The 20387-nt window shown below is 40.5% G+C and overlaps 2 protein-coding genes across 9 annotated transcripts in view; one reads left to right on the forward strand and one right to left on the reverse strand.

Moving 5' to 3' along the window:
• Positions 1-2307, reverse strand: part of ZRANB3 (zinc finger RANBP2-type containing 3) — a 40194-nt gene extending 37887 nt beyond the window's left edge. The window contains exon 1 of the mRNA XM_053982251.1: positions 2283-2307. The gene's annotated coding sequence lies outside the window, so the exon portion shown is untranslated. The remainder of the gene's footprint in view (positions 1-2282) is intronic.
• Positions 2308-3377: 1070 nt separating this feature from the next.
• The window catches only part of R3HDM1 (R3H domain containing 1), a 77926-nt gene continuing 60916 nt past the window's right edge, over positions 3378-20387 (forward strand). For 7 of the 8 annotated variants that reach the window (XM_053982241.1, XM_053982243.1, XM_053982246.1 and 4 more), the window contains exon 1: positions 3378-3494. The gene's annotated coding sequence lies outside the window, so the exon portion shown is untranslated. Of the gene's footprint in view, positions 3495-4584; positions 4632-20387 lie in introns of all 8 variants that reach the window. The other variant, XM_053982242.1, reaches the window with a different exon arrangement.

Raw genomic sequence — 20387 nt, forward strand, 5'->3', positions numbered from 1 at the left:
CATTCAGGCAGACAGAAAATGATTAAGTGCTTTTTTGGTTACAGGATGAACTACAGGCACATCTACCGGGATACACATCAGGCATTCAGGGAAACATAAAAAATGCTGTGAATGAGCCTCCAGGCAAGTTCCATGACATTCCCATTGAGGAAGAAATGAACAGGGTAACACTGGAACTTCCAGGCATTCCTTCTTGGGCCTCCACTACCACTTCTACAAAGAAGGGATGTTCAAGCACAACCATGCTGACATACCATTCTGCTGGGCAGTGAGGGAAGAATAGTGAATTTAAATTTATAATACTGATCAACACAAAAAAGCTGGGACATGAGCATTGCATTGACTGTGGCAATTTTTCCCCCATTTTCCTAAGTGGAATCTTTGGTACAGCTTTACAGAAACAATATTCCTATACCTTGGGCCTCTGGAGCCCTCAGCAGCAGATACAAATACTGTGATGAGTACCAGGCTCTTTCATGTATGTCCACCACAGAGCTTTGCTTAACAGAAGATGGAAAGCCCCTCTGTGCCCAAGACAAGCATTTCCCAGAAAAAAATTCATAAAGCTCCAGTAAATAAATACCTGCTTCTGCTCTCAGTTGAGCAAACATGAATGTTTCAATTCTAACTGTTGGGAAAATAACCATAATCACTTCAGTTCTATCACAATATTTTCCACTGCATATTTTTTTCCTTTAGAAGTTAATGTATGCTACTTAAGACTGCTGGCAAACAAACAAAAACTGATTATTTTTGTAGAGCCACACGTCAACAATGCTGCAGGATTGGTGGGCCCAACAAAGCTGTTCAACACTCAGCTCTGAGATTCACCTCTAAAGAAAATTTGTGACTCATTTTCTCTGATAATTTTCCATTCTATAAATGCAGAGATAATGATGTACTTGTGATCAGCCCCCTATATAGCTTGTTGTGAGTGACAATATGAGAATGAAATGTTAACATAATTAACTTTCTGTTGAACAAGATCATGACAAGATCCTTTCACTGAAACACTGAATAGGAACCATGCCGTTTCAGAAGCATAGATCTGAATTACAGGAGGCACATGAGTCATCAGTACATAGCAATACTACCCTGAAAAATGTTTCTGCATCAGTCATTAACAAGGTTAAAACTGACTTTGCAGATCTCAGAAAGCAGCAAAACAGAAAGCACTAACTTCCAGATATGTACCAGTTTTTGTTAAGGTTTGTTTTTTTTTCTCCAGGTGAATGATTGTATAAATGAATGGTGAATAATTACAGACTAGGTGAATAATTAAAGAACTCCACATGTGGTGAACAATGGCTATTAAAACAACATATACAATGATTGTGGCAGTGGTGATCATGTATGTTTTGAAACAGAGTACTTATGTACACACTGTAATAATGTCAAGAAATAAAAATAGTCTGTTCAAAAAAGAATTTAGTTCGTGTAGCAGATCAGTTTGTATCTGTTGTTCTAGTCATTGCAGATTTAGAAGATGTAAGGGGAGAGAGAAAGACCAGTGCATGTATTCTCTAACTACAACTTTTCATAATTTTTTCTGTGTCCTTAATGTGCTGTAATACAGATCACATCGACCTTCCCACATCTCCAGATCGCCAATTCTGGAACTTCATTTTTTTCAGACAAAACAGACCTAAAAGGTTTTGTGGTGGAGACCTAGCTTTTCATTCAGACACTTCATTCAGCTGCACAAGCTTCACTAGGTGGCTTTGGAATGTCTCCAGAGAGGGAAAATCCATGAGCTCCCTGGGCAGCTGTTCCAGTGCTCTGCCATCTTTCTAAAGAAGTTCTCCCTCATGCTGAGGTGGAACTTCTGTTTCATTTTATGGCCATTGCTCCTCATCCTGCTGATGGGCACCACTGCAAACAGTCTGGCACCATCCTGTTGGCATCTGTCTTTGAGATATTAATGTGCATTAATGAGATCCCCTCTCAGTCTTGTCGTTTCCAGACTAAACAGGCCCAGCTCCCGCAGTCTCTCCCTATAAGAAAGATGCTCCCTCACCACCTTGTGGCCTCCGCTGGACTCTCTTCAGTAGCTCTTGTCTTTCTTGTTCTGAGAAGCCACCAGTGGGATAACAAAGAATTGAAAGTCTACCCATCAGAACACAGCATTTTAAAGAACACTACAAGAGAAAGCAATCAGATGGAGCAAAGAACACCACACAGCTCTTCAGCATAGAACAGTTTTTCCACAGGCCGCTGTACCGTGCTGGAGGGAAGCGCACACCTCAACACCTGCCTGGGGGCAAGTTTTTCATTTTACTTACGCAAGTCCCTGCAGCTGCAATCGCAGAAGTACCTGAGCGCACAATGCGACGACCCAGCAGGAGCAACCGCAAGAAGTGAAACCTGTCACAAACACGGGCTGGGGACAAACAGCAGTCACCTGGCAGCTGGTCCCCGGCTGGCGACCGACCCCGAGCGCGTCCCACCTCGGGCACCCCCTCACGGCCGCGGGCTCCGCGCTCGAACGGCCGCCGGGAAGTGACGCATGACCAGAGGTCGCGGACGGGAAGCGCTTTTGGGCCCGGGAACCGCTTTTTCCTTATTTTTTTCTGACTTCTCCGTCCTTCTTGCCCCTGGCCCCGCTTCCCCAGGAACGAGTTAAAAATCATCTTCCCACCCGGCCGTGCCTCGTGCTGGTCCCTGATCCGCTGGAACGGGCGGGCTGAGGGAGCCGGAGGGGCGGGAAGGAGGAAGCGGGCTGGGAACGGAGGGAAGGCGAGGATGGCGCTCTAAGGGCCGGGCTGGACGGGGCAGTGCCGCCGGCTCTCGGGGTTGGGAAGAACAATGAAGGCCGGGGCAAGGAGCCGGGAGAGCGAGAGGTTGCGCGGACAAGCCCCAACTACAGATCCCAGCCTGCCCCGCCAGCGTGCGGGCGCCGTGCGGCTGCGGGAGCGCTGGCGCGGGGACCCAGCGGAACCGGGGAGGTGCTGCTCGGGATACACCTCAGGCCCGGGACCAGGGGAGCAGCTCAGGCGCGGGTGAAGGGAAATCGGCCAGAGCACGGATCGAAGGCCGGGCAGACCCCGCACTGCCACAGCCGCGGGGTCGCTCCGTCTGCCCGCGGCCATGGGCTGCGCGCAGGGGGCGGGTCTTGCGGTGCCGGTGCGCCGCTCTTACTGGTGCTCACGGTTGTCTGTCAAGGCGGCCGTGCCCTCCGATTGGCCGCCGCCTTCCGGGCGGGCTCGGCTTCGCGTAAGCGCCGAGCGGCACCACTCCGCGGCAGCGCCGGGGGGAGGGTGCCGCGGCGCTTATTGGTCCGCGGGGCTGTCCATCAGTAGCGTCCCGCGCAGCCATTGGTGGCGGCAGCCCGGGGCGGGGCCTCTCTCCCCGCCGCGGCAGCAGCAGCAGGAGGAACCCGAGCGGCGCTCGGCGCTGGGCTCGGCGCCCCTCGTGTGTGAGGAGCCGCCACCCGCCGGGCGCGGTGTCCCGGGAAGGAGCCCGGGTACGAGCCCGGGAAGGAGCGCTCCGCCCCGGTGAGGAGCTCGGGATGCCGCCGGGGAAGGTGCTCCGGCGGGCGGGGGTCGCAGTGCGCTGAGGGAGGAGGGGGGGCCGCGCCCGCAGTGCGCAGAGCGGGGGCCGCGCTGAGGGAGGGGGGGCGCGGCGGCGGGGCCGGTGAGTGCAGCCCGGCCGGGGGTCACGGTCCGGCGGGGCCAGCCCGGCCCTTCCCCTTCCCTAATATAGCCAGGGCTGGCTGGAGTGGGACACAGGGCTCTTCATCTATTATATTTTTATTTTCTTAAAATTTCTGCCACACTTTGGATAATTTTGCATGTGGGTATATCTACCCTATTATAGTATAAAGTGTAAGTGGACTTGAGAGCAAACTACGTCACGGCCTGGTTTTTACCATCTCTTTTAAATACGTTTTAAAATGAGTTTTCAGCACCGAAGAAGGGTTCACTTTATGAGGAAGATGGAACGAGATAGAAAAAGAAGCGAGGAATACCTGTTTCTTACCTGGGATCTAAGAATTATTCAGATTATTCACGTGAAGAGATTTGCAGACATTCTGCATGTTGATGGGTTTGTGTGATGTCCATAGAAAGCTGGATTAGAAGGTGATGGAAAAAAAACAAAAAAAGTGGTGCACGCTTTGCTTAGGGTGCATTGCCACATAGTACAGTCTGCCTTAGTGTTTGTTATCTTGGAGTGGTTTTGCTAATAGTCTTTAATTTTAAATTTTGTTGCCCCCTTCTCATTGACCTGAAACCGAAGAGATCTGGTGTGCCCAAAGCAGAATAGGGAATGTGTTGGGTTTTTTCTCTTGCAGTGTCTGCCACTAGCCTTTTTCCACTGAGGTATTAACCTGCAATTTTTAATGGGGTTGCTTTCTCATGTCTTGTCTTCCACAAGGAGTAATGTATTTGAGACATGCTCTTTGGCTGAATATTAAGCAGCAATTTTACAGGGCACTATGTCTTGTGAATGTTAGATTAGGAATATTTATTTACTGTTGAAGTGAAAGGTAAACTGAAGTTCTGATTATTTTTCAAAATGTTTTTTTTCAAATAATTTGCTATTCAGGAGAAAGAAATGGCAATGGAAACACATTTTCTTTGACAGTCTTCCATTGGCTTGGCATGCAGTTGATATTAAGCCTTTGTTTTGCAGTAAGTACTGTGATGTCAAGGGTTTAAGTATTTTGTAGAAATTAAGTAACTTACTACTTGTACTCCTCAATTTACCGAAGTCCCAATGGCAAAAATAATGTTAAGGCTCTTGTCCATTTAGATCTTGGAAGATCAAAAATGTAGTACTTGTAACTGCACTTCTTGGCCACTCTGTATTTTAGAAAATTGTAAATTGCTATCAAGATCAACTAGTACTTTTCTTGCGAGTAAAAACAGATTTGACTAAATATCAGTAATTTTGAGGGGTGTGCAGTCTACTGGGTTAGGTTTGTCAGCAGTGCTCCAGAAACTATTTACTAAAGATTTGGAAAGGGTCGGCCACTAAATCTGCTGCAGTAGTTGTCTGTTTGTATTTTAATTTTGTGTGTCTGTTAAGAGGAATAAAGGAAAAGTTGAGGAGACAGAACAAAGTAGTAATATCATTCTCATCTTAAACACAATTCTGCCTCTGCCTTTTTTCTTCTTTTAACTTAGGTTAAGTTTTTTGCTTTAATTTCTTCTCTTATTTCAGTATATTTGCCTTACACCATAGGCTTTATTTTGTATTGCTTGGTTAAAGTCTGTCCGTGAAAGTGCTTCAAACCAGCTGAATGGTTTAGGTCAAGTGCTCTAGGCTCAGCTCGGTACAACGCGAATGCCATGGCTTTGGGTTTATTTACTTAAAAGTCAGTTTGCTACAGTGGCCTCTGTTAATTCAACTTCATGTCTTTGTATCGCCACTTTCACAAATCTACTTCTCCCCAGAGTTAATTTGACTAAGAGATGTAGCAATCACATCTTTTTAAATACCTTTATGTGTTTAAAGTGTCAAGTTGATGTATTCCAGGCTTTTAAAAGTAACTGATACAGTTGCATTTTTTTTGACACTTTGGGGAAAATCGGCCTTTTGACACCCTGTTCTCTGCGACTGAGTCGCCAGGTAATGGGACAACGTAAACTTTGTATTGGCTAAAAGGTGGCACACAGTCCATTTTATAAAAATCTCTTCAATATATTGACAGCATGGTTCAGATTCGGTGAGCTAGACGACTATGCTCTAACTTTTACTGCATGGATGAAAACATGAACCACCTTGTACGTCCCGATTAGTTGAAATGATTTGCATCTGAAATTTTTCAGCGTGCTCGAATTCTCATTTCAAAGATACGAAGAGAGTTAAGCAGCAGCCAGTAAATACGAAGTGCTGTAATTCATGGGTGTGACAGCTAAGGAGCTTTCGATAGGAGTGGGAGAATATCCTGTAATCCTGGCATCGCTGGGTTCAGGGACTGCAGAGGTGTTGAGCCCAGTCAGGCTTTTAGTGGCAGTTTTCCCGTGTCCATCCCACCTAGGAACGGCCAGCTAGGAATGACCCGGGGGTTTTGTTAAACGCTGCATTCCACATGGAGCCTTTTAGTGATGGAAAGAGGAGTCGTTAGGCAGTGCAAGACCTGAATAATGAGGTTGTTCACACCGTATTCTTTAGGCGAGAAGAATCAATGTGAGTGCCTCGATGTGGTGCTTACTCTGGCTGATAGGTAGCATCTGTGGGAGCCCATTAAAGTTGGGGTTATGTTGTTCTTGGTGTATCCTCCTTCACTTTTCTTTGAGGTGGTGGACGAATGTGCTGTCTAACAATGGCAGGAGATTTTGGAAAGCGGTGTTGGAAAGCTCTTTCTGGGAGATGGTAAGTCAGCAACAGATTATGATTAAATATTGTTGGGAAAATGGCACTTTGGGCCTGCCTGTAATCTTATTTCGATTTCATAACTTGTGGAAGGAGTATTTTAGAAGAAATAATGTCTGGAAACAGATTTATGAAGGGCAGCAGCCTTAATTACAGATCAGTCAGCACTGCTACTCTTGTGCATAAGTTAGTCTCTTGCAGTTTAATATGTGTATTATGAGAATCCTGTCAACGTGTCATTTTTTGATATGCACTTTTCTCCAATCTATAGAATTATGTTTCCAAAAATATTTGGTTATTGCATGTTCAGATCCAGTCTGCTGAAGCAAAGTGTAGATTTGAGATGGCTGTGGGATGCTTATTCCAGGGTTTCTTTTCTCTTCCTTATCTTGGATCTCTGTAAGGAAATGGGGCATTACCTCTGAGCAGCCATTGGTTTCTGCATAAACAATTATATACTACATTGTTCACCTGTCTTTTTTCATCTGCTGCTGAATTTTCGGACTTAACTCTCCTTCCCGACATCAGTTCTTATTATTCTTTAATTTGTAGCTTGAATTTGTGTATAAAAGGGAATTCTGTCCTTTATTTAGCACTCTTAACTTTTCTGCCCCCTCCTCAGGTTTGTTAGCAAGCGTGCACTGCCGTGTATGAAAGATCTTTGTCCAGCTGTGTATAGAATGGTCTGAAGGCTGAAGCTTGTCAGGACAAATGCCATAAATATCTTTAAAGCTGTGACTACACAGCATAGCAGAGTTGCTCCCTCATTTTGAAAGTATAGTTTTGGATAGCTTGCATCTCTGAGTCAAAAAATAACCTCTAAAAGACATAAAGATAGAAGATATCATCGCTGCATTTGGTTTAGCAAAAATCCAGTCCTGAGTTTTGTACTTTTCTAGAAGATGTTCCGTATAATTGGTTTGCACTTAACCTACCACAGTCGTTGAAAGAATTGTTCCAAGCCAAGTGAGGTGTGATACTTTGCTGTAGGTATCCAACTAAATCATTTTAATTTATGTTAAGTGAAGCAAGACATAAATAGATGCAGTCCTTGCAATACCTGTTTCTGTGAAAGAGGCCATCGTGGTGCCATATCCTTGGCTTTTTGTTCCTGCCCTCTGCCACCTCCTCTGCTCTGTTGGATAAGCTGTTACTGGGAGCACTTCCTGAACTTTTATCTCTATAAGATATGTCTATAAGATATGTCTCTTATTCTATCAAATTGAAGCATCTATTGGGAGACTTGGAGGAGCAGTTTAACTGGCAGATGGAGGAAATGGTGACTGGAAGTGAGATCAGTGACTTCTTTAGTGCAGCTGAATCTGGAAAAGGCTGTTGGTGTGCAGCTGGTGAGTGAGGTTAGAGCTAATTTGAGTCTTCTGCCAACAGCAGATTGAGGAGTGTTCTCACAGTCCTTTCTCCTGTCAGAGCTTTGGGCATCCAAACCTTCTGCTGGTGCTGAGAAGCTGGGAGCAGTTGCATCATTGACCCATGCTGGATCCACAGGCAGCTTTCCATCTGTTTTCATGTTCTAAGTGAACTCGGAAGAATTTGGTATGTTCTTGTGGAGATAACAGCAGGAGTTTTGAGAGGCAATGGAAAATTGCTGGCTTAGATCAAATGTTGAGGTTTTGTACCCTAATGAGGCAGTAGCAAAACGAGTAAATCAGTTTGTGGAGAATTCTTGTCCATGTTACCACAGCATGATTTGAAGCATTTCAACATAAGGTATAGAAAAAAAGCCTTTTTCCTTTAAAGCATTGTTAATCCCTTGATCTTTTGGATGAAGAGCTCCATTTCAGGTTCAATGTGCTCCATAGGTGTTAAAAAGAGTACAACTTGCTGCTAGGATTAGAATCCTTTTCTCCCTTTCTTTTGTAATCCACTAAATCTATTCCATAACTTAAAGCAGGAACTGAGCCCTCACCAGTTTGTCTCCCCTCAGATGTGGCTGGATTGGTTAGCAAAGCTACACACATTGGCACTACTTAGACTCAAAACCTGGTTTGCCTTTTTCAGTTGATGCGTCCTTATCCTTCTTCACTTGGGAAGTCAGACTATTTCTGAACAAGAACTTTTGCCTAATGGCTTTCTAAGGGAAAACCAAGGAAAACTGAATAATTTTCTTGTGTTAGTGGTTGTTGCATATGCTTTAGTGGCAGAAACTGGTAAAATTATAATTAGATACTCAAAGTATCTGCTGATAGTATTTTTACTGTTAGAATTGACTGTAATGAGTCCTTAACTTTTACTTGTAATAGAGATGACATGTTATTAGTCTCTTAGTTTAGGTGTTGTGGTTTCTTCTTTGTTTCAAGCACATCAAAGTGATCTTTTATGCATTTTCATTGCACTTAATCTCTAAAAAGGCTTCTAGCTGCTAGTTTGGTTGCACTTTGCATTATTGTCATGGAAGAATAAACTGCTCTTTCAAGGGTTTAAAGTTGTACCACAAAGCAGTGCCAGTATTGCTCTGAGACGTCATCGCTGTGGTGTGGGTTGGAGGAGGAAAAGGACTCCCAGTACCTGCAAAGCTGTTAAGTGACTTTATGGAAGCTGCTGTAGGAATGCTACTGCAGTCTGGTTAGACTTGTGGTCTAACAAAAGGATATGAATCTTTCACACAAACTGTTGTGTTAACTTATAAAAATGTTATGATGTTCATCCTAATACTTCATGTGGGGATGTTTTGTTTCCCTCTAGTTTTAAATATTGGCTTCTGGAGAGGAACACTTGTTTTTATGTGAACATTCCTGTTAGTGGGAGAAGGAACTGAGTCCAAACTGAGCTTATCTAGTAATGAATAAAATACAGAACAATAAATAATACCAGGTTTTGAGGAAGACTTCTGAGCTTCAAATGGTACCGTTAGACTAAATTCTTAAAGCAGTAATATAAAAAGAATAAACGGTGTTACTGGGCTAACTCAGTTAATGCAATGTATGATATTCCAACAGTTGGCTGTTCATCATTGACCATGATGACATGCCATTAGTTGCTACATAATCTTGTATTTCCTGACACTGCAAAGTTTGATTTGAAAAGCACAAAGAGCAGTAGTTCTTATTAAGACCTGCATATCAAAATAGTAGTGGAAGCTGTCTCAACTCAGAACACAATCAGCTTTTTATCTGGCCCTTTCTGTTGAAATATTAGACAATGTTAAAAACTGGGTTTGTGTCGGTCTTCCTTGGTCCATAGCAGTGTGAAGTTTTAAAATTGTAATATTCCTTAGAATAAGGAATAAATAGACCTTGAGAAGGTTTTTCAGCTCTGGTCAGACAATGTGTGAATTCAGGCATGGTTTAGATCAGTGGTGATGATTCTAAAGCGTGTGGCTTGACTGAGATCACAGGGATCTGCTGGAGTTCTTTGTTGTCCATCTAAATATTTTGTGTCTGCATGCTGCAGAAAGGCAGCAGAGTATTCTGCAGGTCTGTGTCACACCTGCCCAGCCTGGGGATGTGTGCATGATGAACTGACTGCTCTTGATAGGAACAGTAGGAAAGTCCTGGTGCATGACGTGAACAGGCTCAGCTCTAATCCTGCTCATAACTTATTAACCTTGGGACTCTGCTGTTTGCAGTATCAGGAGTTGGTTTCTGTGTCCTTACTTTATTCATGTCTGCAGTTACCTGAATAAAATAGTGGCAGTGACTCTAAAACTTGTGAAATATGTTTGACAAATATAGGCAAGATGCAGGCACAGCTTCTATAAGGAAGATGGATTCTCACATGTGTTTGATGTTATAAGACAGACTCCCATATAAAACATGGGAGGACATAAAATTGATTATAAATTATTCTTTGGAATCTTTAGAAATAAAGTACAAGTAAGTAGACTTTTTCCAGTTCCTTCCAATTTTAAGGAAAAATTCTTGATCCTAAGAAGGCTTCTTAACAGGCTTTTGAAAGTAAAGTCTGATGAAAAAAAAAAAAAAATCAGTTGTTTCCCAACAACTCAGGTACATTGGTATTTAATGGCAATAATTATCAGTAAAATAATGGAATGTTTGTGGAAAGGATGCAACTCATTCCATTGTGCACTGCTTGAATGTGCCTAAAGGAGAGACTCTGGGTCATTTAGTCCAGTCCCTTCTTCTTACAGGAAATAATGCTTTCATAACTGTGTCAAACTTTATTTAATGTTAATTAAATTGCTAGTTATCTTGTTGCGTGCTGAACAGCAGTTGTAAAATCTGGTTCTGATATCTACTGGCCTGTAGCCTTGCTGACTGTGGAAAACTTACAGACACATGGGTTTGTGGTAAAGTTTTCCTCTAGATTAAGTAGCTCTTCTACCTATCTGTTATCTACTGCAGCCACATGAAATTAAGTTTTCCATACAAGTTTTTATCAGTGCAAATACCATTTTCCATATAAGGCCTTACCAGGGCTTTATTTTACAGAAGCATTTCTGTAGCTTTTCTGAGAATAAATTGAATGCTGGTTACATCTTTAAAATTTGAATTTTCTTAATCTTCATTATCTTTGCTTTATCAGTTTCCTCTATAATACTACATGTAAATTAAATAGATTAGGCCTCCTCCATTTATTTTTCCTAGGAGCTATTACTTTATTAAATAGAGCTGTTTGGCACAATCTCTACTACAATGTTCTTCTGTCAACTCATTTTCCATTGACTTTGATGCCTTTAATTCATTCTTTCCTTTAAAATTTGTTTAGAAGTTTGGCATACAGATATTTTTTCCTTATATTTAGTTCTGTGCTTTTTGTTCCAACACCAAATGATACCATCATATATTTTGTACTGTTGAAAAAAATCTCTTCTTTGGGACTTGTGATTTGATGAGAGGCTTCTAATTTTCAGTAGTTAGTGGGTATGGTGTCTTCAGCACTTACTTCCTGAATCTTATTTTTCCTTTGAATGTATTCTTTCAAATTCAGTTTCAGATGTGCTGTAGAGGGTTTTTTGTGTACTTGTTCTTTTCTGTTTATATAGAAAATGAATCTTTTGTTAGAAAGTTCTGACTCAGGGTGGAACTTGCTTCTGACTTCCAAGGCTTACCTTTTGTTTGGAGTGGATTTTATTTTTGGTTTTGTCTGTTTCTGAGTTTTGTTTGGTTGTTTTGTTTTGTTTTTTTTTTCCTTCTTCTGCATTTATTCATCCAGCTACATTTGTGGTTATTAATATTAAAAGGACTTTCTTCCCTTCCCAGCCTCATTTCCTTGTGCCTTAGGGAGAGCAAGTTCCATAGGTATTTTACAGATGATTCTTGACACACATAACACTGTTAAATGCTACATGATATACATTAAAACATGTCAATAAATTCTAACATAACTGTGTGTTGTATATCTTTAGAAGGAAATGATATGTCAAGGACAGCCTGATTATCCGCAATCCCTGGATTGTTGTAGCCTAAGACTATGTCAAAGTCCCTGTCCTGAATTGCCTGTAAAGCAAAGCCTTTTGGTCAGAGAAATGCAGGATTCTAATAATTATTAATAGATATTCTATTAATTATTAATAATCCTTTGCTTAAATATTCTGACTACATGAATAAGATTCTTTGGGATTGACTTGCTCAGTAGTAGAGCAGTGTTTAAATTGCTATCTCTTTAAACCTTCCCCTTCCCTTACCCCATCTTTGGTCCCACAGAGAATGGCTGTAGCCCTGACCTTCTGGTCTGCTCACACTTCCAGAATATGTTAGGCAAAGCATAAGAGAGGTTGTAAATGAACACCCTCCAAATGTAAAAAATCTGATCTCCAGAAAGATTTTCTTTCCTGCTTTTTTAAGCTCTCAAAACCCCTCTGCTCCCCGAATTGAGTGTTAGTACCTATGTTCAGCTTGGGAACAGCGTATTTGGAATTTGCATTTTGAGGGTGAGTATTTGTTCTCCTGTCTCCTGCTTCGGCATGTAACCTTTGAAGTATTTTTGAAGAAAACAATGGTGCTTATTTTTAAATTTCCTCATGCCTTTATACTTGTCCAAAAACCAGCTTTCAAGAAAATTTCTCAAAGAAATTCATTAAGTTCTAATGCACTGTATTAGTTTCTCATCTAAATTCTGAGTTACAAAAATCCTTCAGAATATAAACTTAGTGGTGGCAGTATTAGTCCTATGTTTACACTTTTTAAAATAAAAAAAAAACCATCATAATGTAAAACAAATCTTCATTAAGTTAGGTTTTCCTTCCCCCGTCCCCTCTAAGGAGAGATACAGTTTGGTTCAGGTAAGTTTCTTGTTTCAGTGATCGTGCCATGAGAAAGGAGCCTGTGTCCTCACAAAAACTGGTGCTCAATGTAAATGCATTGCTTGCTTGACTGACCACCCTGCTGGCTGCTTAAGAAGATGAAATAGCTTTGCAAGGCATGAGTTGCATGGTGGCAGAATGTGATGCTGCCTGTTTTTTTCAGCTGAGGAAAGGAGGAATCAGTTCTCTGTCTCCCTTTTGCCTGGGTCCAGGCAATTAAGCTTCTGATCTGATGATGATGATGTAATTTCAGAAGTGTTCATAAGGAAATAACAAGATGCTCATTTTATTCTACTTTGCCTTGTTGCCAGGATCCTCAGTTTTGAGATCTAAGATGATGCTTAAGCGGCTGTTCCATGAGGCAACTGTGTTCTTACCCCTCTCTGACCAGAAAGTGGAACAAAGGAATTTACAGATTCAACTGCAATGCAGGAAACTGCTCAGCACTGTTGTTAAACCTGTTTAGAATGAAGCTGCTGAAGAGGACAGCAGCTCATTTATAAACAATGCAGGAAGCCCAGCTGTAAGAATCCAATACTTTAATCTTCTGTGAGTTCAGCTGTCTCCACTGGACATTCTGCTGGAATTGCTTTAGCTGTAGCCTCATTCAGGAAGCTTTGCTGGCATGGAAGCCTTCGCTGGTAAAAGTTGACTAGGTGTCAGATGGTGAGATTTCACTGGTTTCACTGATTTTTTAGTTTAAAACCTCATTCTAGGTGTCTGTGGGGTGTTCAGGTCTGTACAGCTGTCACACATGATAACAGCACAATTTAACATGTTAACTCGTTCCAGGCCTTGTCCTCAGTTTCATGTACATGATTTGAAAATCAGATAAACTGAAATAATCTCATACAGTAAATAACAGAATCATGGAATCATTTAGGTTGGAAAAGACCTCTAAGATCATAGAGTCCAACCCTTCCCTCAGCACTGCCAAGCACACCACTAAACCATGGCCTCAAGGGCCACATCTGCATGGCTTTTAAATCCCTCCGGAGATGGTGACTCTACCACTTCCCCAGTCAGCCTGTTCCGATGCTTGACACTTTGCATGAAGAAATTTTTCCTAATGTCCATCCCAGCAGCTTGAGGCCATTTCCTTTTATCCTGTTGCTTGTTACTTGGGAGAAGAGACTGACCCTCACTGTACCACAGCTTTCTGTTAGGGAGTTAGAGGGTGATAAGGCCTATCCTGAGCCTCCAGTCTAAACACCCCCAGCTCCCTCAGCCACTGCTCTTAGGACTTGTGCTCCAGACCCTTCCCAGCTCTGTTCCTTCTCTGAACACATGCCAATACCTCAATGTCTTTCTCATGAGGGGCTTCATGGAGAATTAAAAGTATTTATCAAAATGATATAAAATAACTAGACTATCCATCTTCTACTGTGTTTTGAAAGTTTTTCTGATAATGTCAGGTACTTGTAAAAGAGCTCTGTAGTTTATTATGAACAGTCATATACAGTTGTCTTGTGGCATGTGAATTTATATCTCAATACAATGATCTCTGAAAACTGGGAACTTTACTGAAAATAGCTACAAATCTTACTGTTTTATTGATATTTAAAACAGAGATCTGTGACAAAAAGGCCCAAAGGTAGACCAAGTGTGTGATTTTTGCATATATTACAGTGTCTCAGGGAACTTGCAGGGAGAAACAGTTCAGTCTTAGAGCAAGTTAAAATACTTCTTTTCTGTCATATTCAGCAAAAGAGTAATGTTACAGCTGGCCTTGTACAGGTACCCAAACCTTTGCTGACCAGCTAATCAGAAACTTGGAAAGCCAGGTGATGGAATTTGTTAGTAGTGGTTAGTAATATAATGACTTAGCTGAGTTGAAGGTGACAAAACTGACAAAAATTTTGCCAAATCTTGCTGCCATTGCTTTTCAAGTGTACAGACTCTAGACTACCCATTAGACTTCTTCTTGTAACATTTTATATCTGGCAAAACTCCTGCTATGGATGGGCATGATGGATAAAGCATGACCAGTTCTCTTCTGTTAGTCTGGTCCTTACTTCATAGTTGCCAAGATTTATTCCTGTCCTTCTGGAATTAGTGAGTCTGTACAAGAAGAATCTTGGATTAGAAAAACTAATTTTTTGCATTGTGTAGTTTATGCAAAATAACTGTGATTTTGCTTCTTTATGCTAGAGGTGTGAGACTAGTGATCTTGCCTTACATAGCATGTTAAAACAAAAAATGCATGTCTAGAACTTTAATAAATATTCTAGACAAGGTATGTAGTATTTCCGTTTGTGGTTCTGGAATAAGGCTATTGCTTTTCAAAATCTCAGTATTCTGGATTACATATAAATAATTCAGTCAGGAATCGAAGATCTTTGTATATTGCCACCTGCTCATTATTCAGAAATTCTTGTTACAGTCTGCTGTTGCCCTAGCAACATTCTGAAAATTAGTGTTGCATCTATGAAAAAGCTTTTGTTTATCTAGCAAAGCCCACTATCCAATCTGTATTATTGCATGCTGCATCTCAAGTGATGACTCCAGGCCCCAGCCCTAACTGTTTAAAAAATAATGGTTTCCTTTTATGTAACATTAATTGAAAATTATTATCTTTTTTTTTTTTCCCCTACCTAGTCATAGATAATTAAACATGACGCTGATTTTGTTTGAAGTCCCTTTAGGGTCTGATGATGCCATTATATCATCTGAGTGGGGGTGCTTGACTGTAGAGATATGCAAGAAAGTAAAAAAATCACATATTGACTCCTAGTGTTCTTAGGAGCTCCTCTCTCTCCTCCCATCTGTCTCTTCTCTCTCCTTTCTCCTACCCCCTGTTGAATTCTGCATTGAAAGTCAGATCTTGTTTAACCTTAAGCACTTTGGGATTTAAAAAGATTTTGCTTATGAAGTTGACATTAGCCAAGTTTGGGGCAGGAGTAAGGGTGGTGCTAACAAAGTCCTTGAAAGTGCCAATGCCACAGCTAACACAAGTCTCAACTGCAGCACTCACTGCTTTAGGTTGAACCTGTTTATCTCAGAAGATTTACTTTTAGAACAAAATTGAGGAAGAAGACTGATAAGCTGAATCTTATTTTTCCCAGAGACAAAAATTAGTTGATAAACAACATTAAAAATACTGTTCCTTCCAAATCCCCTCTCTTGTAATGAAGCACGGGTAAAGCTCCCCTCTGTTCTGTGTGCTCAGATCCTGCTTGGCAGTCAAGCCTGCAGTTACTGTCATTCCCTCCTGTGGGTGGAAGGTAAGACAAACCTACTCTGAGAAAATCTGCCTTATCTCTTGTCTTACTTGACCTGTTGGTTTTCAGATTCAGAATTCCAGAGGGGAATGAAAACTTCTGGCAAATTGACAACTTCATTTGAAAAATACAGATTTGTTGAGGCTCTCGCATCTCCCTTGGTTTAAACCAGAGTTCTTTAGTCTTTTGCCTCTGAGGTACTTAAGGATTGGAATTGAAATGTGGGATTACAACTGAATTGCTCATTGTGATTTCAGCTGAAGTCTCCTCTCCGCTTGTCTTGCTTTTAGGCACCTGGCACTGAAGCCCTGTTCCCATGCTCTAATTGTTTGGAATTTTTGGGATGATAACACAAGTTGTGCTACCCAAACATGGAATTTAGTAAACACGTGTGAAGTCTTATTGTTTTGGTTTTTGTTATTCTGGGGGTGGACTTTATTATTTGGGAACTTGTATTTCTGCTGTCCCTTTGCAGAAAATAACCCTGGTTTAGTATAAACAGGTCCTTACGGTTCTCTAGCCTAATTTTCGTGTTCACAAAAACTACTGGTCATTTTTTGCTGGAATAGACAAACCCTTTGCTTTTTTTGGTTGCTTGATAGTGTCTGTAGCAAAAAAGGAATTGATTTCACATCCCCTCGACATTCCCATCCCCTGCTAAGTGTGACAGATTTTCTTGTGGGGAGGAAAAAATACTGGGAGAAAACCAGGAAAAATAGATCCAGTGAAACAACACAAGTTTGTTCTGACTGTTGGTTCTAAGGCAGATCTGTGGTTTTAAAGAATTCCTGTTCAGCATGTGGGACCTACAATTGTCTGGCCCATGGTGTCAGTCCACTTATGGGGTCACTTATGGGGAAGCTCAGAGGAAGTTCTTCAGGGATATTATTTTGTGTTCAAACAGTTGCTTTTTCATTAAAAAACCAAAGCATAATGAACCTTGTGGGTGAGAGGATACTGCAGCTTTTGCTTTCAGACAGTGAGGATGACCTTAAACTCCAGCCTCTGAGTAGCTTAATTTTCTGCTTATCTAATGCCTGGCATTTAGATGAGACTGTATAAAACAGAAGGTCTAGAACAGTCTGAATTTAAACTGCCTCTCAGGAGAAAGTTAATATCAAGATATTAATTCAAAACTAGGCATGGTGTGTTCATTAGGTATGCATGAATTTTTCATCTTGAGACTAAACTTACAATCACTTAATTTTCTTTTCTTTTTGTTCACAAGAAAGTAAGAATGTGGTGAAAATGGGAAGGCTCTTGAAAGGGTTATACACCCAGTTTTTAGATGTAAGAGTGAATGAAAATACTTAGTAGGAACAAGTGGAGGTGGAAGGACAGAAATTACAGTGATAAAATATCTGACAAAATCAAGTAAGTGATCTTCAGTCTTGCTTTGGAATATATTCACTCCTTGGTTTAGCATGAGCCATTACTCAGTTGTTTGTTTTAACTGCAGAAGCAATACTTTGGTTTTCATTTATTAAGCAGCAATGTCTTCTGTAGATGTCAAAAATCAGTCTGTGGTTGAAAATAATCTCAGTGGTTCTTATTTCAAATTATGGAGATAGGCCAGAGCTTCTACTGGTAATGTTGCTTTTCCCTTTCTAGTGTAACACAATTATCTAGCACACAGAAAATCAGAAATACAGGTTTTTGAAATGTGTTCTAATGTGCTTTCTAGAGGGAAATAAGATATTTGGTGGCTTGGGGGTTGTTTTTTGCTTCACTAAGCTTTACTTTAAGGACCATAGTTAATGGAATCTATGGCTACCTCAGTACTGTAGGATCATCTTCTACTAGAATTTGCTTTTTCCTAAGTCATTCTCACTCCTTGAGTAAGCAGGAGATTAGAGTTGCCTTGTTCAAGAGGTGAGGAATTGGACAGAATATATCTTTTAGCTTTTTTAACTGGTCCCAAAAACATCCCTCCCACATTTTTTTGTGAACTTGGAGAGATGCCAGGTTTAGTTGGTGGTTTTTTCCTTTTCAAAGTCTGGTCATGTGAATGTTACTCCTATTTAATTACTTAGAACTTTTTACTCCAGCTAACACCAAAAGTTTACTTACACTCAGAGATACATTGATATTTTTCAATAGGTTGCTATAATGAGTACTTATAGAGAGATCTTTAATATTGAATTCTGTGAAGCCTCAAAATATTTTTTCAGCTTGCTTTTGTACTGTTCCTCTAGAATTTTTAATTAACAGCAAGTTAATCTTTGCCCAGCAATCAGTCCTACAAATAGACCCACCAGACAGACACTTGGTCATTTGGTATCCATTGTCCAGAAGGTATTTGACAAGTCATTTCATCTAGTCTTTAAGACTAGCTGTGCACAGTTAGTGTTTGGGGATTGTTTCTATTTCAGGCTTTAGCTTAAAGTCTCCTGTATTTAGACTTGGATAAGACCTTGTCATCATGTAGTAACCATGGCTAAATGGTGACTGGTATTTAAACAGATATTCATTTATACTCATAAGAGTGAGGGTATATTTTATGTCTTAGAAGAAAAATTAAACCACCAGAGAAAGATGTTTATTTCAGCTTCATCACTATGCTGCCTAAACTGTGTTTATGGTGCAAAGGAATGAAATTGCAGTGCTTGTTTCTGCTTTCTTGGAAGTGAGAGCTTTTTATAGGGAGATGATATGAACTAAATACAGAATAGACCTTCATGACCAATCTGGACTTGGACAATTTCTCTAAGGGTAGGCGTAAATATATTTCTGTTCAATCAAATGTTCAAGAGTTACTAGCAGTTCAGAAGAGACAAATCAGTCAAGTGGATGGAACTTGGAGTAGTCAGAATATGGCATCACATGATGCTTCTGTTAAGCCCATATGGATGGGACAAACTCTGTAAATGTCTCCCTTTCTCACACAGTGAGAAAAGCTGCTCTATTTCCTTTAGATTTATAGATAAATTTCATTTTGGAATTGGGATAAGTAGTTGAAATATCCCATTCTAGTATTTTTCAAGCTTTTTGTGTCTCAGACATTTTCTTAAATATCTTCTGGTTGGTCCAGGGGCTTGCTTCTTTTATCTTGTTCTTTAAAAATCTTAAAAAAATTAATTTTCTTTCTCATATCTTTTTCTTTCTTCTAAATGCAAAGGCTGTTGTTAGAACATTTCAGTGTGTGTGTCCTTCTCCAGGAGTTTGTGTCATGCCTTTTCAGTCCTGTAACTCTTACTGGGATTTGTTTTGGGGTAATGGGGCCCTTGTGCCTCAAGTGCTTGGATATTGCAGAGCCAGGAACGTTTTCCCGAGTGTATCCTATGTAGCAGAGCCTTTTAATTAATTGGGATTTCTGTCTCTGTGTCAGTACTCCTTTTCAAGTTTTAAAGAAAACTTCATTCAGGACAGTCCAGTCTTTTCTACTCTGAGTCAGACACTTGATGGTGCACTTTTGCCTCTTACTCAGTTGTGTAAGTTTGTTATGAGATTAAAAAATAAAGATTCATTTTCATCACTTACTGCGATTTTAAGTACAACTATGACAGAGGGTATTGTTTTGTCAGGAAAATGGTTTTGAAGAGGTTTTGTTGCATATATTCACTTTTCTTCAAGGTCTAGAATTCTTCCTCCTTTGGCAAGCATCTGATTGCTTTCTAGACTGTTTTTCTTTTATCTCTTGAATACCTGACTTGTATATTTGATCTGTGGTATGGCTTTGAAATTTAAATTGAATTTAAACTTTTTATTTGCTCATCTGTTTTTGAGCTTACGATGCCTATTCTGTTAGATGGTATTTCAGTAAATGTAGTTGTGTGTGTTTGATAATGGAGATACAATTTACAAGTTTTGAGTTAACTTAGTCAAGTCAGCGTTGCAATTGTAAATTAGCTCTGAGTGCTCCAACTCCTCTTTCCTATAAAGAAGGCTGTAAGTTTTTACTGCTCTTAAGCATATTAATTATGTATCTTGACTAATTTAAGGAGGAAATTACAGCATTATTTTTGATATTTCATTCAAATTATTTTCCTGTTTCACATATATTAGCATGTTATGCCTATGTTCATTTGCACATGGCACAATCTTTGTATAAAGGCAGCCAATGAGCTGAACACACAACATCAGGTGGGCATTTATACAGTACATTTCTGTTACAGGAACATTTCAGGTCATGAATGCTATTCCAATTTCTAATCCATCACTTAGAGCAGACCAATACATGTGTGTAGAGGATAAAATGTTTTGCTTATGAGAAAGTAAACCCAGACCAGTCTATCCTCTCCTTTAGGATGAGTCTCCAGGATAGGAGTTACAGAAGCCCCAACTCTTCATAATGTGTGGGTGTGTGAGGTTTAGAAAAATTAAGAAAAATATTCCTAGGGGCAGTGCAGAGTATAACAATAGGACATTGCTCAGTTCTTTCTCCATTGAGTACTACTTTATTTCCTGTTTGAGGCTAGCTACATCTTGTTACTGATCTTCCTGATTATAAAAACTCTCCTAGGTGCTCTGCCATGGTGTATGTGAATACCAAATCTGATTATAACACTAGCCAGACATGCACAGCAGACACATTTTCCTAGTGCAGTGTGAGGAGACTGCTTAAAAGATTATTCTGACATTAATGTAATCTGTATAATGTGTTCAGAAACTGAAAACTATTCTTT

This window comes from Vidua macroura, chromosome 7, assembly GCF_024509145.1.
Source record: "Vidua macroura isolate BioBank_ID:100142 chromosome 7, ASM2450914v1, whole genome shotgun sequence".
Classification (NCBI taxonomy): domain Eukaryota; kingdom Metazoa; phylum Chordata; class Aves; order Passeriformes; family Viduidae; genus Vidua; species Vidua macroura.